General features: G+C 31.4%; 1 pseudogene; it reads left to right on the top strand.

Annotated features, from left to right (window-relative positions):
• Nucleotides 1-4,336: 4,336 nt before the first annotated feature.
• Nucleotides 4,337-9,217, top strand: LOC142530554 (uncharacterized; annotated as a pseudogene).
• Nucleotides 9,218-19,408: the final 10,191 nt, after the last annotated feature.

Genomic DNA, 19,408 nt, shown 5'->3' with positions numbered 1-19,408 from the left:
AAACTTAAAACCCTACAATTTGCAACATAAGTCAGGGCCACACACCCCATATATTCTGTAAAACTCCTCCCACCACCCCCATACACGATACACACATACACAACTCAAGGTAGAAGGGTTTTCAAAGATTCAAAGGGATACAAGCCAAGGTTTCGATCCGTTCTTCATCGTCAACGTGAATTCGTGCGTATAAAACGCAAAGGCACGCCATACATCTCCTTTTCTCATCCATCGTATCATATTATTGTTTGAATTATTGTATGCATGAAGAACATGAATTTATTTTCAGAATTTTTGGATATTACATGCAGTCATGAGAAAACTTAAGATTTTTTATGCAAATTCATGGTTTTATCATGTAAAGGGGCTGCCATGGTCTTAGGTTATGCACTAGTAATGTTTATACATGAACTAAGTCCCTAACTTATTCACCATACTCACCAAAGTCGAAGCGAAACAAGGAAAACAGGTTGAAACTGTGAGTTGCTGTCATGGGTTGGGGGTGATCGGGTTCCATGAAAAAGGGATTGGCTTGGTCTTGGCTTGGGCCAGGGCTAAGGGGCTGGGTTAGGACGAGGCTTTAGAGTCTTAGGAAGATGTGAGGATGAGTGGTTCAAGGTCTGGGTTCGCGGGAAGCAGCCTGGACGCACAAACATAGAACTCGTGCAGATTGGGATTCTCGGCCAGCATAGGAAGATTTGGGGTGGCTCGTTTTTGGGTTTGGCTTGGGTTTCTTAGTGGTCTAATGGTCCAGTACGGTAATTTAGGATGTTGGTCAAGTGTTGGATCAATATGGTTCGGGGGTAACTCGTGGAAATCGAAAGTTGGCTCGGGGTCAAAGTTTAGGTGTTAAATTAGGGTTTTTAGCTAAGAAAAATTGGAAAATGTCTCATGGGGGTCGAGTTGTGGTTCATAAGGGCTAAATTAATATATAAAGACTAAATTTAGGATATAGGAATTTTATATTAAAGTTTGGGATTTTTCGGGATTAAAATACCGTCAAAACAATTAATTAAAGATAAATGAAAAAGTATGATATTTAAGCCAAATAAAATTATGAAAAAATTCATGTAAGCTTAAATAATTATTTGGGACATATTAGAGTCAAGAAATCAAGAAAAAAGTCAAAATCGTAAAATTACGAGGCCAGGGGTAAAACAATCTTTTTACACCTAAAAAAATTAGTAAAGATCATGGCATTGCCTTAAATGCTATATTTATGATATCAAGAGTATTTTGTGAATGTTTATGAAATGTTCATGATTAAATTATGATTTTTAAATGTCCATTGAGATTTTTATGAATTAAGGAAGACATCTAAAAGACATGTTGCATGCTTGGTTTCAAAAACAAAAATGTTATGTTATGCATGATTTTTATAAAGTGATGAGAATGTAAATGTTGAAGGAAGTGAAGTAATTGTGACTAATTCGTTAATGTTGGGGATGTCGTGAGGGTGACAGTCCCAGTGGGAGCCCGACGATCGTATTTTCATCATTACGAATATGTGGTAACGGTTTTGTGGTAACTGTAAGAATGGAAATATCGTGAGAGAAAAAGGCCCCAGAGGGAACCCGTTTATGGGAAAAGGCCCCCGAGGGAACCCCGACGATCGTATTTTTATTCGATCAGGAAAGGCCAGGGCCCAGTTGATCGGTGAGAGTGTTGCTGGTGTCCCCCGCCGCCCAGTACTGCGGTTTCATGTAGATGGATCCATCGATTTTTCATGTTCATGTCATGTCAGGAAAGTCACAATTAACGATTTGAATTCAACAAAGGAAAAGAAAAAATGTTTATGATCATGAAAAATGTTTTATGTCATGTCATGTTGAGGAAAAAAAAGGAAAAAGTTAAGGTTTATGTGATGCATGTCATGAAAATGTTTATGCTTAAAGTTGATGCATCATTTTGAAAATATTTCTATTTAAAGCTCATTGATGAAACTTAAAATTAATAATTTATTATATATTAATACCTGTATTTTAAAATTTAAGTTTCATTAAAATTATAAAATTATGTTATTTTAGTATTGTTTGTTTATATTTAATTGTCTTACTAAATATGTTTTATTTTCAGGTTTTCTACGTGTTGGTAAAATAATGATAACTCAAGCTAGAAAATTCAAATGGATGGGACTCAAACATGTTTGGAATCCTGGAGAAATTATCTACAACTTTGCAGAAGACATGATTGCCTAAAAGTTCATTAAGATGATCAAATTGTGCAAATATCAAAAGGAGGACAAATTTACTTTTACTATGACCAGCATATAGTTAAAAAATCATTACTATTTCAATATTTAACCAAATGAGGTGAACCAAGTGGCCAAATTTATCTACAGACAATTCCCACATGTTTGCCGTTTTGAGCAGAATCAAATTCGGTGATTAAAGTTATGGAACAAAGCATTGAAAGAAGGGACATGGAATTGAACTTGGAGGAGACAAAGAATACTATTGCAACTACATGGCATTAATAAAAATTTTGACCCTTTCTCTCATTTGGCCTATAAATAGAGGCCTTGTGCTAGCTTGAGAATCATTCTATCTCATTGTAAAATATAATGTGAGTGTGTATCAAAGTTCTAAGTTCCAATATATTTTCTTTCATGTTCTCAACTATGAGTGATATTTTAGTGTTGATCAAAAGTAAGCTTATGGCAAGCTAAATCTATTATTTCAAGGTGAAGAGGATGCATTCTTGGTGAAGTAAGATTGTTTATATTTTGTATATTCTTTCTTTATTTCTTTTCATTTAGCTAACTTATTTTTATTGTAGGTATAAAAATGTATTATTTGTTGTTATCAATTTACATCAAATGCTTGATATCATTAAAATGGTTATCTTGATTTGTTGTTTAATTTTGATACAATAAATATTTCATCACTTATTATTATTATATATATATATATATATTAATACCATAATATTTCATTTAGACGATAGTGTGGCTCTGCCGGTTGTTCTAAATAAAATATTATGATTTAATATTAACATCTAACAATCTAACATTTACTTTATCGCAACTAACTTTTATTTTTCGCATCTAACTTTTACTTTCTCGCAACTAACTTTTACTTTTCCGCAACTAACATTTACTTTATCGCAACTAACTTATTAAATCAATATATTTCATTTAGGCAATAGCGTGGCTCTGCCGGTTGTTCTAAATGAAATATAATGATTTAATTTAACATTTACGTTATGCAATTATTTATTTATATAGTTATAATTATAATCAAAGGTACCATATATAAAATATCGGTTAATTCGGTATTTTCCGTAGTGGGAACTATATTATATTATGTGTGTGTTTAATTTTCTTGGAACCATTATTTATGGTGGTTTCTTTTGTTTTACTTTTAGTTAAACAATATTACATAAACCAATAATAAATCCTCAAGCCTTGACAAAATTTATAATTTGTAAACTTCATTCTTGCATTTGGTTATCTATAAATTAATAAATTTAAACTCAAAATAACCTCTCTGAGGATCGATCTCGTACTTACGAAATATATTACTTGCAGACAACCTACACTTGGGTGAATTATTATTTAAGTAGTAGCAAGTTTTTGACGCCGTTTCCGGGGAGGTATAAATTAAGTTTATATTTGTTAATTATGTTTTATTTATAAGTATTGTGTTGTTTTTTTTGTATGAGTATTTGGAGTCGAAAAAAAAGTGGTAGACTTAATCGAGTATCTGAAAATAATTTAAACATGGATGATAATTCAAATAATCAAGATAATGATAATAATGATAATAATAATAATAATAATAATAATAATAATAATAATCAAGAACATGATCAATTAAGAACACTTAGGCACCATATGAACCCTATTAGAACTAGTGCCCCATTTTGTTTAGTTTTTACTCCTGATGCATCTAATTTCAACTTCAAACCTGAAATTATTCAACTTTTACCAAATTTTCATGGCTTAGATTCTGAAAATCCATATTTGCATCTAAGAGAATTTGAGGAAGTTTGTAACACTTATAATGATCAAAACTGTAGCATGGATATAGTTCGGTTAAAGTTTTTCCCTTTTTCTTTAAAAGATAAAGCTAAAACATTGCTACAAAATTTAAGATAAAGTTCAATAAGATCATGGGAAGAAATGCAACAACAATTTCTCAAAAAGTTTTTCCCTTCCCATAGAACAAACTCTTTTAAAAGACAAATTACAATTTTTTCTCAAAAACAAGGAAAAACGTTTTATCAATGTTGGAATAAATATAAAGAATTACTTAATACATGCCCACATCATGGTTTTGAAACATGGAGAATAGTTTCTCACTTTTATGAAGGTCTAATACCTAAATATAGGCAAATGATAGAATTCATGTGTAATGGAACTTTTGAAGATAAAAACCCAAATGAAGCTATGGAATATTTGGATTCATTAGCAGAAAATGCTCAAAATTGGGATAATATAGGCACAATAGAACAACCAACAACTAAAAACAATAATTCAACAAATGGGGGTGGTATCTATAATCTTAAAGATGATATAGATATTCAAGCTAAACTTGCATCTTTAGCAAGAAAAATTGAGTCATTAGAAATGAAAAAGAGTGATCAATTAAAAAGTATTCAAGAAATTGTTTGTCATATATGTGATACACATGATCATGCTACAAAAGATTGTCCAATATTACTTTCATTTAAAGAATGTCTCCATGAACAAGCAAATTATGTTAACAATTATAAAAAACCAATACTAGATCCTTTTTCACCATCATATAATCCCGGATGGAAAAATCATCCTAATTTTAGTTGGAGGAATGATAATAATGCACAACCGTCACAACAATATTTTCAAAATAACCAAAATCATCAAGGTTATATTCCTTATGTTACACCTCCAAGAAAAAACTTTGAAGATGTAATTCATGCATTTATCCAAAAGCAAGAGTCTATCAATATTCAAAACAGTCAATCTATGAGTGATTTGAAAGAAACTCTTGCAAAATTTGCATCTGCACTTAATATTCATGAAAAAGGAAAATTTCCATCTCAACCTCAACCTAATCCTAAAAATCAAAATCAAGAATTAAAAAATGAAAAAATTGATCAAATAAAATCTGTTATTACCCTTAGAAGTGGTAAAATAGTTAATGATCCATATAGTAATGAAAACAAGGATCATTTAAAATCAAAGAGTGAGGATGATAATCCTGATACTTTTGAGAATGATGATATCTTAAATTTTAAGAATAATATGGTGAATGATAAATCATCTGAAATAGTAAATAAGTCAAATAAACCTCCATCATTTCCTCATGCATTAACAAATCATAAAAAACAAAAAAGTGATTCTGATATCTATGAAGTTTTTAAACAAGTGAAGATAAATATTCCATTATTAGATGCTATTAAACAAGTACCTTCTTATGCAAAATTTTTAAAAGACTTATGTACTGTAAAGAGAAAATTGCAAGTGAAGAAAAAAGCATTCTTGGCTGAACAAGTAAATTCTATTCTTCAAAATAATTCTAGTTTAAAATATAAAGATCCTGGTTGTCCAATAATTTCATGTATTATTGGAGAAAATAAAATTAAAAAAGCTTTGTTGGATTTGGGAGCAAGTGTGAATTTACTTCCTTATTCAGTTTATGAAAAACTTAATTTAGGAGAATTAAAACACACTTCTGTTACTCTCTTACTGGCGGATAGGTCAATCAAAATACCTAGAGGTATTGTAGAAGATGTGTTGGTTCAAGTTGATAAATTCATATATCATGTAGATTTTATTGTTTTGGATACACAACCAATAGAAGTACATAATGAAATTCCAGTAATATTGGGACGACCATTTCTAGCAACTTCAAATGCTTTAATTAATTGTCGAAATGGAATAATGAAATTGCCTTTTGGAAATATGACTCTAGAACTTAATGTGTTCAATTTATGTAAACAACCAAGTATTAATGAAAATGAATATGATAATGAAATTGAAACAATTGTGGAAGAAAATATACAAGAAGAAAACTTAAATCAACAATCTGAAGTTTTTTCAATAGAAAGTTTTGAGTCTAAAAATAATTTTAAAGAAGATGATAATACAAAACTTGAATTAAAAGTTTTACCATTAGAATTGAAATATATATTTCTTGGTGAAAATAAAACATTTCATGTTGTAATTTCTTCCACTCTTTTGCCAAATCAAGAAGAAGATTTGATTAAATTACTTAAAAAATATAAAAATGCAATTGGATGGATTAGAAAGATATAAAAGATATGAATCCTTTAATTTGTACACATAAAATTCACTTGGAAGAAAATGCTAAAACATATCAACAACCACAAAGAAGGTTAAATCCACATATGAAGGAAGTTGTTAAGAATGAAGTATTAAAACTATTAGACGCTGGAATTATATATCCAATTTCAGATAGTAAATAGGTAAGTCCAACACAAGTAGTACCTAAAAAATCCGACATCACCGTTATAAAAAATGAAAAGGGAGAGTTATTACAAGTTAGGATTCCATCTAGTTGGCGTATGTGTATTGATTTAGAAAATTAAATGATGCAACTAGAAAAGATCATTTCCCACTACCATTTTTAGATCAAATTCTAGAAAAAGTAGCAGGAAATTCTTATTACTGTTTTCTTGATGGGTATTATGGGTATTATCAAATACCTATATCATTAGAAGATCAAGAAAAAACTACTTTTACTTGTCCTTTTGGAACTTTTGCATTTAAAAGAATGTCATTTGGTTTATGTAATGCTCCGGCTACTTTTCAAAGATGCATGTTAAGTATTTTCAGTGATATGATTGAAGAATATGTAGAAGTTTTTATGGATGATATAACTGTTTTTGGAAACACATTTGAAAATTGTCTTAAAAATCTAGAAGAAGTATTAAAAAGATGTGAAGAAAAAAATCTTGTTTTAAATTGGGAAAAATGTCATTATATGGTTAAATTTGAGATTGTTTTAGGACATGTGATATTTCAAAAAGGAATTGAAGTTGATAAAGCCAAAGTTGATGTTATTGCTAATTTAACATCACCAAAAACGGTCAAAGAAGTTCGATCATTTTTGGGTCATGCAGGATTTTATAGAAGGTTTATAAAAAATTTGAGCATAATATCTAAACCAATTTCAAATCTTTTAACAAAAGATGCACAATTTGAATGGACTCAGAAATGTGAAAATGCTTTTAAAAAAATTATTAATCTTTTAGTTACATCACTTATTTTACAAGCTCCAGATTGGTCTTTACCATTTGAATTAATGTTTGATGCAAATGATTATGCTATAGGAGCTGTGTTAGGAGAAAGAAAAGAAGAAAAACCTTATGCAATCTATTATGCTAGTAAAACATTAAATAGTGCCCAAATAAATTATTCAAATACTGAAAAAGAATTACTTTCAGTAGTATTTGCATTAGATAAGTTTCGATCTTATTTAATTGGTTCTACTACTAATGTTTACACCGATCATTCTGCCATAAAATATTTATCAAATAAAAAAGATGCTAAGCCAAGATTAATACGGTGGATTTTATTGTTACAAGAATTTGATATTATAATTAAAGATAAAAAAGGAAAAGAAAATGTTGTAGCCGATCATTTATCTAGAATAATGACTGAATCACCTCATAATGAAATACCAATAAATGAAAATTTTCCAGATGATTAGTTGTTTTATGCTACTATTATGCCCTGGTTTGCTAACATTGTAAATTTTCTTGTGACAAATAAAATGCCTTCTCATTGGAATTCACAGGATAAGAATAAATTCTTGATAGAAGTTAAAAAATTTTATTGGGATGATTCTTACTTATTTAAGTATTGTCCTGACCAAATTTTTCGATGATGCATACCCGACAATGAAGTAAGTAATGTTATTAAATTTTGTCATTCTGAAGCATGTGGAGGTCATTTTTCATCCAATAAAACAGCTACAAAAATCTTACAATGTGGATTTTGTTGGCCGTCTTTATTCAAAGATACGCATTTATTTTGCAAATCTTGTGAAAACTGTCAGAAGATGGGATCAATTTCAAAACGAAACATGATGCCTTTAAATCCAATCACAATTATTGAAATATTTGATAGTTGGGGGATAGATTTTATGGGTCCATTTCCATTATCTTTTGGATATACGTACATTTTAGTCGCTGTTGATTATGTTTCAAAATGGATTGAAGCAATTGCATGTAGAACTAATGATCATAAATTTGTTATAAAAATTTTAAAAGAAAATATTTTTAGCCGATTTGGAATACCTAGAGCAATAATTAGTGATGGGGGAAGTCATTTTATAAATAAATCATTTTCTTCTTTGTTAAGAAAATATGGCATTACACATAAAGTTTCTACCCCATATCATCCTCAAAGTAATGGTCAAGTTGAACTTGCAAATAGAGAAATAAAACAAATTTTAGAAAAAACAGTTAATCCAAATCGAAAAGATTGGTCTTTAAGATTAAGTGATGCATTATGGGCATATAGAACTGCATTTAAAACATCATTAGGGATGTCACCATATAGGTTAGTTTTTGGTAAGCATTGTCATTTACCGGTTGAACTTGAACATAAAGCTTATTGAGCAATTAAAGCATTTAATATTAATTTAGATGATGCATCTAAATTAAGAAAATTGCAAATAAATGAACTTGAAGAATTAAGAAATGATGCATATGAAAATTCAAAGATTTATAAAGATAAAACTAAAGCCTTTCATGATAAAAATATTATAAGAAAGTCATTTGAAATTGGACAAAAAGTTTTGCTTTATAATTCTCGTTTGCATTTATTTTCAGGTAAACTAAGATCGAGGTGGTCAGGACCATTTATAGTCAAATTTGTTTATCCTCATGGTGCTGTTGATATTGAAAATCCTAAAAATAATGACGTGTTTAAAGTTAATGGGCAAAGACTTAAGCCTTTTATAGAAAATGAAATTCTTAATAATGAGTTTATGCCTTTATATGATCCACAATAGTTGTTTGATATTTTCATTTTGTTTTGCAGATTCTAGTTCATTTCCCGGTTAAGTGGCGGATAACGGTACTCCGTGACTGTTTAAGTCGGTTTCTTCAGTTTTCCCAAAATAATTGAAATATATATAATAATAATAATATGGATGCGTGTATTATGAATCTTCGTAAATATTTTGCTTGTTTACCTGATAATGCATTGAAAAAAATTTATAAAGCTAGATGTGAGCGGCTAAGGTTGATGATGTCCGTTTGATAATTGAATCAAAAGTCCGATTGGTTGGGGAAGCAAGTGAATTAATAATAAGACATATGCCAGGATTTGGTAAAAGCACATATGCCAAAAAGCGAAGAGCTAAACGTATAGGTGGATGTCATAAATGTGCAAGGTGGACTTGTAAGGGAAAATGCAAAAATGTTGGAATGACATCAATGAATAGAGAAGATAAAATTTTATTCATTAAGAATGGTCTGAGTAAAGAGCCTTTGGATAATTTTCTAGAGGTTCTTGATACGCATTCTAGTTGGTACGTGCAAAATGAACTTCTTAAACTATGGTGGCAATTTCAACAGAAGGAATATCAATATGGACGGTGGAATCAGCCTTACAAAGATCCTACTGTAGTAACGCATATCTATTTAGATAAGTAAATATATATACACAATTTCGTCTTGGGAATCTGACGTTACAAGACCATGTTTGCCAATTTATAAGAAAATTGGATGTGAAGCATATCCTCGACTCATAGAAGGCGTTGAAGTCGTTACTGAACGTAAAATCAGAGGAAGATGTGAGCACAATCACAACTATGCTGTATATATTTGTTTTAATTTTTTCATTTTTATTTTCTTTTAATAATAATAATTTCCTGTTCAAATATTGACTTTTGACATGTTACGCTTATAAATTCATATGCTGTGATCTAACAATTAAAAAAAACATATTTCTCAACATGTCAACGTCCACGGTAAGTAAAATCAAAAATATTTGTGTTTTTTGTGGATCTAGTGCAGGAAAAGATTCAATTTATGAAGAAGTAGCAGAAAATCCTGGAATAACACTTGCTAAAAAAAAGATTCATTTGGTATATGGTGGTGGTGAAGTTGGCCTCATGGGAAAAGTTGCAAAAGCTGCGCATGCAGGTGGAAGTGAAGTTTTAGGCATTATTCCGATTACCTTAGCCAATCTTACAGGACCAACAATAGGAGAAGAAATGAAAGTGGACAACATGTATGAACGAATTACTCAAATGATTGAACATTCAAATGCTTTCATTGCTTTGCCAGGAGGTTTCGGTACTTTGAAAGAAATATTTCATACTGTTTGTTGGGCACAATTAAATATCCACAATAAGCCAATTGGTTTGTTAAATGTTAACAATTATTATGATAAACTGTTATCGTTTCTTGATGATGTTGTGGAACAGTGATTTATTTCATTAGCTTCGCGAAGGAAGTTAGTTTCTTCTACAAGTGAAGGTGAACTTATTGATATACTGTAAGGATTTAGTCATGAACCAGATCCATCCTTATCTCAACTTAATTGGCCAACATCCAAAAGTAAGAAAAGAAATTCATGTGATGCTAAACTTGTGATTCAACGGTATGTTTTAATGTTTTTCTTTAAGGTATGAATAATTTCTTCTTCTTCTCCTCTTAGTTTTTTTATATAAAAATTAAAATATATACTTATATATAGTAATAATAATAATAATTTTTAGTTCAATGTCGAGTAAGGTGTCACTAAAATGTACCTGAGACGCATTAGTTAATAATTATTAGAAAATCACAATACACTAGATTTTAATATTCATTATATTCAAAATACAGACTAAAAGAAAAATTATTTTTTCATATGTACCAATTTATATATATTTTTTGATCAATTAATATAAAATATATAATAGATGTGTTCATATATATATATATATATATAATTGTATGTGTTTTCAAATAAAATAATTTCTAAAATTTATATGAGAATATAGTTAAAAGATATGGTTTGTATGATTGTAAACATGTATAATTGAAAGAATTCTTTTGTAAAAGTATAATATATGCTCACACATCTTTTGTGAGTGAGTGGTGAGAAATGAGAAAACAATTAATAAACTTTTATTGATTATTAAAAAATGGTTAATTACAAGAATATAACTCCCCTAAAAAAATATTTATTGAAAAAAAAAGAAGTAAATATATAACGGATTGCAAAATACTTTATTCATTGTAATTTTTTTTAGATTTGATTGATGTACTATCAATATGTTCTAAAAACATCAATATTGTGTTAAAAAAAAACATAAAACAAACAAACAAACAAACAAACAAAAAGATTTGTTCGTGCTAGATAAGTTTCAAAGGTAGTCGGATGTATCCGTTATATAAATGTATATATATATATATATATATATATACTATTTATCGTAGAATTTTTGGCTAAAAAATTTTATGTTATTGTAAAATTTTGCAGTCACGTTATTTAAAAAAAACAATAAAAAAAAAGAAAAAAATGGGGATTTTATTCTTTGTAAATTTTCCTATTTTGTTTTCAATATATGTTTAATTAATTTTCTGCTTTAATACTTAGCCGTTTTCAATGAGAGTTAATATTCATTCCAACTCCATGAGTGAAAACTAGCTATTCCTTAAACATTTTGACCTGAAAGAATATATGGAGTTGAGGCTTTTATAATAATATTCTTGATATTATACATGTTATGGTGGGTGTTGTGAATTATCTTTTTGACTATATTATTATAAAAATTTAGAAATTTAAAAAATAATTATATATATATTGTTACTTTATATATTATGTGAAAATAAGAATAATAATAAAAACACATCTAATTATATATTATTATATTAAACGAAAATATATATATATATATATATAAATCGGTATATGATTTTGTTTTTAATAAATATGTTTGTATTTGAAAATATAAAAGGAATAAAGAATCTAGGTTGTGATTTTCCGATAAATTTTATTACTAAGGGACTAGTAATAAGATAGTGTGGGGTGTGATGAAACTTAAAATTAATAATTTATTATATGTTAAAACATATATTTTAAAATTTAAGTTTCATTAAAATTATAAAATTATGTTATTTTAGTATTGTTTGTTTATATTTAATTGTCTTACTAAATATGTTTTATTTTCAGGTTTTCTACGTGTTGGTAAAATAATGATAACTCAAGCTAGAAAATTCAAATGGAGGTGACTCAAACATGTTTGAAATCCTTGAGAAATTATCTACAACTTTGCAGAAGACATGATTGCCTAAAAAATTCATTAAGATGATCAAATTGTGCAAATATCAAAAGGAGGACAAATTTACTTTTACTATGACCAGCATATAGTAAAAAAATCATAACTATTTCAATATTTAACCAAATGAGGTGAACCAAGTGGCCAAATTCATCTACAGACAATTCTCCACATGCTTGTTGTTTTGAGCAGAGTCAAAGTCGGTGATTAACATTGTGGAACAAAGCATTGAAAGAAGGGACATGGAATTGAACTTGGAGGAGACAAAGAATACTATTGCAACTACATGGCATTAATAAAAATTTTGACCCTTTCTCTCATTTGGCCTATAAATAGAGGCCTTGTGCTAGCTTGAGAATCATTCTATCTCATTGTAAAATATAGTGTGAGTGTGTATCAAAGTTCTAAGTTCCAATATATTTTCTTTCCTGTTGTCAACTATGAGTGATATTTTAGTGTTGATCAAAAGTAAGATTATGACAAGCTAAATCTATTATGTCAAGGTGAAGAGGATGCATTCTTGGTGAAGTAAGATTGTTTATATTTTGTATATTCTTTCTTTATTTCTTTTCATTTAGCTAACTTATTTTTATTGTAGGTATAAAAATGAATTATTTGTTGTTATCAATTTACATCAAATGCTTGATAGCATTAAAGTGGTTATCTTGATTTGTTGTTTAATTTTGATACAATAAATATTTCATTACTTATTATTATATATATATATATATAGATATATATATTTATATTTATATAATAATATCATAATATTTCATTTAGACGATAGCGTGGCTCTGCCGGTTGTTCTAAATGAAATATTATGATTTAATACTAACATCTAACAATCTAACATTTACTTTATCGCAACTAACTTTTATTTTTCGCATCTAACTTTTTCTTTCTCGCAACTAACTTTTAATTTTCCGCAATTAACATTTACTTTATCGCAACTAACTTTTACTTTACCGCAATTAACTTATTAAATCAATATATTTCATTTAGGCAATAGCGTGGCTCTGCCGGTTGTTCTAAATGAAATATAATGATTTAATTTAACATTTACTTTATGCAATTATTTATTTATATAGTTATAATTATAATCATAGGTACCATATAAAAAATATCGGTTAATTCGATATTTTCTATGGTGGGAACTATATTATATTATGTGTGTGTTTAATTTTCTTGGAACCATTATTTATGGTGATTTTTTTTGTTTTACTTTTAGTTAAACAATATTATATAAACCAAGAATAAATCCTCAAGCCTTGAAAAATTTATAATTTGTAAACTTCATTCTTGCATTTGGTAATCTATAAATTAATAAATTTAAACTCAAAATAACCTCTCTGAGGATCAGTCTCGTACTTACGAAATATATTACTTGCAGACAACCTACACTTGGGTGAATTATTATTTAAGTAGTAGCACTCATGCATCATAAAAGGTTTACGAAAATATTCATGTTTGAAGTTTATGCATCTTCATGAAAACGATATTTTAAGTACAAATATTTTTCACTGTATATGTTGACTGTATTACGTATTACTTGCTATAAAGATGATGGTGTTTTGAGTCTTTAGACTTACTAGGTGTGATGGATGCAGGTGAGTTTGAGGGAGGTCTTGACGGGTGATTTGACTGGACTGAAGGTGCACACAACCCGAGGACCAGCGCTTCTATTTTTCCGCATTTACGATTATGATTTATGATTTATGCTAAAGATTTTAAGACTATTTATTTATGCTTTGAGAGACTTTTGAGAGGTTTAGTATGAGCTATACTTTTCAAATTTATTGCTTTTTAGGTTTGGCAAAACATGCAACGATTTCATTTTTATGACTATTTCACTTGATTTTTAAAATGCTAATTGGATAATGTTTTATTTTAAAGGGGAAAATATTTTCATGAGGTTTATGTGTATGGCCAAAAATTGAGTGTTTATAAAAAATAAAAATTCTAGTACTTTTTAAGCAATAAAAAGGGCAGACGTTTCACGAGGTGTCCGTTCATAGTCCGTTCAATCGAGTTGAGATTATTAAGCAACAACTGTATTGAATTTTCCGTGGGTTTGCAATTACAGTAGGTACCCGGACCCCTTCACGGACCTGGGCACGGGGTCCGTGCCCTTGTCTCTTCCGAAGTTCCATTTTCCAGTGTTTACATGGACCCCTACACGGACCTAGGCACGGGGTCCTTGCCTTCTCTTTTCTTTACACGCACTTTGCAGTACCTACACGGACCCATGCACGGGGTCCGTGTACTCCAGTTTTGACTAAAATTATATTGATTGTTTTGGTGTTTATGTCATGGGTTAGTACGATGATTAAACGAGGTCAAGTCCCGAGAGATTTAGAATGTCATAAGCCATTTATTTACTTCGGTGGTGAGCTCGAGTACCTACGTCTGCTATGAAAGATAAGTGTTTGAATTCATGTTAGTATGTTGCAGCAGTGGCCCCAAGCGAGATCCAACGAATCCCTCAACGCCAAGTAAGTATGTTCGACGTGCAAAAGAAAATATTTTAAGTTTTTGAGGTATGCTAAATGTCTCGTGACCAAATTATGAATGGGTTTGGAAGTCGGCGAACGTGGCCGAGGACCTCTCCACCCCGTTAAAGCGTGAACGGATTTAGATCAGGATTGGAAAGTGGTAAAGCATGACCAGGGAGCAATCCACCCATTAAAGCATGAACGGGGATCTCATGTATGTGGCAGCGGAGATTTCCTGTCAGCCCAATACTGTGGTTTAGTCTAATCAGGCATATTTATGTATGGGTCACTTGCTTTGAAACATGCCTCTACGCAAAATGATGAAGTTATGTATGTACAAGTATTCAAGTATGTTTATGAGAAGTTTTCGCGTTTTGGCACGTCTATGTTATGCATGTATGTTCAAGTTTAATTGCAAGTTCAAGTTTCAAGTATGTACGCTCTATATTAAAGTTGCATGTGGTTTTACTACGTATTAGTCGATACTTCCAGTTTATACGTGTTGAGTCTTTAGAGTCACTAGACTTGATCGATGCAGGTGAGGATGAGTTTGAGGAGACGAGAGGTGGGGAACAGTGAGCTGGCTTGGACTGTGCGGGAGGCTAAACCCGAGGACCGCCCATGTTTTAAGATTTTTATGCACGTCTCAAATACTCTGATTTCACGTTTCGTTTAACGATGCCTAAAAAAGTACTATTGTTAGCAAACTTTATTGTTGATCGCTTTCATTGCAAATACTTTTGGATGGACACTTTATTCCAAACAGAACTTTGAGGGTTTATTTTTTATTCAAGAAAATTTTTATTTTTCCGCAAATTTTCAGTAGTTAAAAGTACGATACGTTACAAAATGAGAATTAAAATTTCACATAATTCATATAAACTCACAAAGATGAAATATAATGCAATGTATGATCAGAAGCTGTGGGCTATCAATAAATCTCAAGATCAAGTGAATCATCTGGTCATGGGGTACCCAAGGGAATAGAATCACCCAGCAACATCCACCGACTCATCCGCTCGGGGTGGGGTGCTGTGTTATACAATCTCCAGGACTATGGTGCGCCTATAGAGAGTGTTCACGCCATAGCAGCGACCTCCGCATACACTATGCCAACTCAACTATAGCCCCATAAGTCCAACAAATCAATAAACCAAGGCGACCTCTGCCATATGAAATCTGAATCGACAAGTGGCTCAATATGCAATGTAATGATGCAAATCAATATCATCATCTCAAGACAACAATCATCATCAAATCACAAGTTATTCATCGAGCCATAGAATTTTCAAATTTTAAAAAAATGATACTTTTACCTCATATGTTACCGACCGTAACATACATTTAAAATATTACTAAATGAAGATCGAAATGTGTAGTTTAGAAGTCTTGAACCTCTGAATTCTACAATAACTCAAGAACTCGGATCATTTATCAAAACAGAGCAGTCCTTGTACAAAATTCATAATTAATACAATGCTGCTTTAAATCAAGATCCGCAAATTGGATATGCAAGAAAACTCAAATTCCAACAATTTTCTTCACAAACTTTTGTCAAATAAAGTCATTTACTCAGTCTTTCATAATCTGAAACATACAACATAATTTTCAAAATCCTGTATCAATACAATCCTGGCATAGTTTAGTATTTGGATCATAACTCCCTCAATACTCAATGGAATCAAGCCCATTTTGTATCATTTCGAAGACATGAAAATGTTCTATAACTTTTATTTGAACATCAAATCCAGATTCCCAACCAATAAATCCCAGAGTTAGAATAAACAGAAGGCATGTACACAAACTCGGGATTCTAGACCAGGTTTAGTAAATATAGCATATCTCTTTCATTGCTTCATGGGACCGAGTGATTCTTGAACCAAATCGAAGATAACTTGATGCTCTACAAGTTTGATGAAGACCATAACATCAAAATCCAACTAGAACCATCCCATATACCCGAAATACAGTAGGCATAAAATCTGATCTTGCACAGAAACAAGAAACCATGCTCATATCCATTTTAAATTCATACCAACTCAAATACAACATCTTCAACATCTTAATATCTCAAATATCAACTCTAAACTTCAACCCATTTCCAAACTTGAATAAAAATGGGAAATACTTACATGCTCGAGAAGCCCGTGATGAGAGGATCACAAATCTAACTTCATTTCATAATTTTCTTGAACAAATCTCCCATAGATTGAAGAAAGAAATGTAGAAAATGGAAGGAAAGATGGTTTCGGTGGAGAAAAAGGAGGAGAAATGATTGGAGGAGGTGAAGGTGAGCTTATATAGTCAATTTTCGCATCTGTAGCGCTGCAACGTTATTTTTCAGTGCCTCAGCGCCAAATTTGCGCAACTCTAGCGCCTAGGCGCTACTATTCTAGCGCCCCAGCGCTTGAATAGTGTCGATGAACTGTAACTTTTTTTTTCTTTCAATTTTTTTTTAAATTCGGGCATTACAATTCCTCCCCTCTAAAAATAGATTTCGTCCTCGAAATCAAATCATCAATTTCCAGTCTAACATGTAATGATCAATACTGAAAATAAAACCGAGAATAGAAGCGTACTTCATTTGAATAACTCTGGATATTTTCGTCTCATGTTGTCTTCTAATTCCCAAGTTGCCTCCTCGACACCATGTCTATTCCACTGTACTTTAATCAACGGAATCAATTTATTTCTGAATTGTTTATCTTTTCTGTCTAGAATCCGAATCGATCTCTCAATGTAGCTCAAAGTCTGATCTAACTCAACCTCGTCAGGTGGAATTACATGAGAAGGATCTGGATGATATTTCCTCAACATAGACACATGAAAAACATCATGAACACCTGATAATGCAGGAGGAAGAGCTAATCTATAAGCCAAATCACCAACACGCTCCAAAATCTCATACAGACATATGAATCTCGGTGATAATTTACCCTTCTTTCCAAATCTAACTGTACCACGGAAAGGAGATATTTTCAGAAAAACTGTCACCTTTCTCAAAAATCAATGGTCGTCTCATGATTTTCGCATACTTAGCCTACCTATCCTGAGCAGCTCGCATACGACTCTGAATCAATTTCACCTTCTCTGTCATATCTCTTATCATATCAGGTCCTACAATTGGTGCTTCAGATAAATCGTCTCAATACAAAGGAGATCGACACTTCCTGCCATATAGTGCTTCAAATGGTGACATTTCAATGCTCACTTGATAACTGTTGTTGTAAGAAAACTCGACAAGTGGTAACGAATCCTGCCAACCAATACCAAAATCCATCACCACAGCTCTCAGCATATCCTCTAATGTCTGAATAGTACGTTCTGACTGTCCGTCTGTCTGAGGATGATATGTTGTACTCAAATGCAAACGAGTACCAAGTGCTTCTTGTAAACTCTGCCAAAAATGAGAAGAAAATTTGGGATCATGATCTGATACAATGGACTTAGGCACACAATGCAATCTCAAAACTTCTCTGATGTACAATCTGGCCATCTGATCATGCATATATGTCATCTGATAAGGAATGAAACACGAAGACTTGGTTAATCTATCAACGATAACCCAAATTGCATTGCAACCCCTCGATGACCTCGGCAATTTCGTGATAAATCCATGGTGATATGGTCCCACTTCCATTCTGGAACCTTAAGGCTATGCAAAAGACCTCCTGGTCGCTTTCTTTCTGCTTTCACTTGTTGAAAATTCAAACAACGAGATACAAATTCTGCTATGTCAGATTTCATTATTTTTCACCAAAATTGTTTTGTAATATCCAAGCTTAGTGAACGGTACGGTTTAAGATTTCTTATGTTTATGGACTATTTGGTTAAGTTTAAGTATAGTTTAGATGTTAAGAATTTGGATTTATGATTTCTAGTATTGTGGAATATAGATGGTGTGTAGTCATAGTGTAGCGTCGTTACGATTTAATTCATGATATTTTTGTATGTTGAGCCAATTGGTATGAGGCCAATTGGAGTAGTTAGATAAGACACAGTGGTGCGATTTTCATGTTGAGAGTGTTGCCGAATTATGAGGAGAAGCGACGTTGCGATTCGATTTTAGTTGTAAAGAGTTTATTGTTGGCTACAGAGGAGAGTGCACCCGCGGTCCATTATGCAGTGCACCCGCGGTGTTTGGGCAGAAGGTCTATCTTACCCGCGGTAGGAAGAGGAGCGCACCTGTGGTCGTTCCTTTGGATTTTCGGAAGTGGTTCAGTAAGCCTAGCGCACCCGCGGTAAGAGGGCTAGCGCACCCGCGGTCAGTGAACAGTGAACTCGTGTTTTCGAGATTTAAGTGTTATAATAGAAGGGTTTGGTTCATTTCTCTCATTCTTTTCTCCAACTATTCGGTTCTTCAGCCCAAGGGAAGCTAAGGTTCTTATTTCCTTTCTTTTATTTCTTTGATTCAAGCTCCTAGTTGGGTTATTGAAGTGAGAACAAGATCATTTTGGGTTCAAGGAGCTAAGGTAATCTTGTGGCTTTAGTTATTTCTTGGATTATGGTGTTGGGGAAATCATGGAATGTTTGATTGTGTTCGTTTTATGGGTTTTATGGTATGGGTTTGTGATTATTAAGTTGTTGATGGTTCAATTCATGGTTTATTGTTGTAGGATTTGTACCAAGAGATTAGAATCAAGGTTTCCATTGGTTGTAAGTGGAATTCATTTCTTGTGCTCACAT

Source organism: Primulina tabacum, chromosome 17 (genome assembly GCF_025594145.1).
Source record: "Primulina tabacum isolate GXHZ01 chromosome 17, ASM2559414v2, whole genome shotgun sequence".
NCBI classification, from domain to species: domain Eukaryota; kingdom Viridiplantae; phylum Streptophyta; class Magnoliopsida; order Lamiales; family Gesneriaceae; genus Primulina; species Primulina tabacum.
This window is presented reverse-complemented; position numbering and strand designations above follow the sequence as displayed.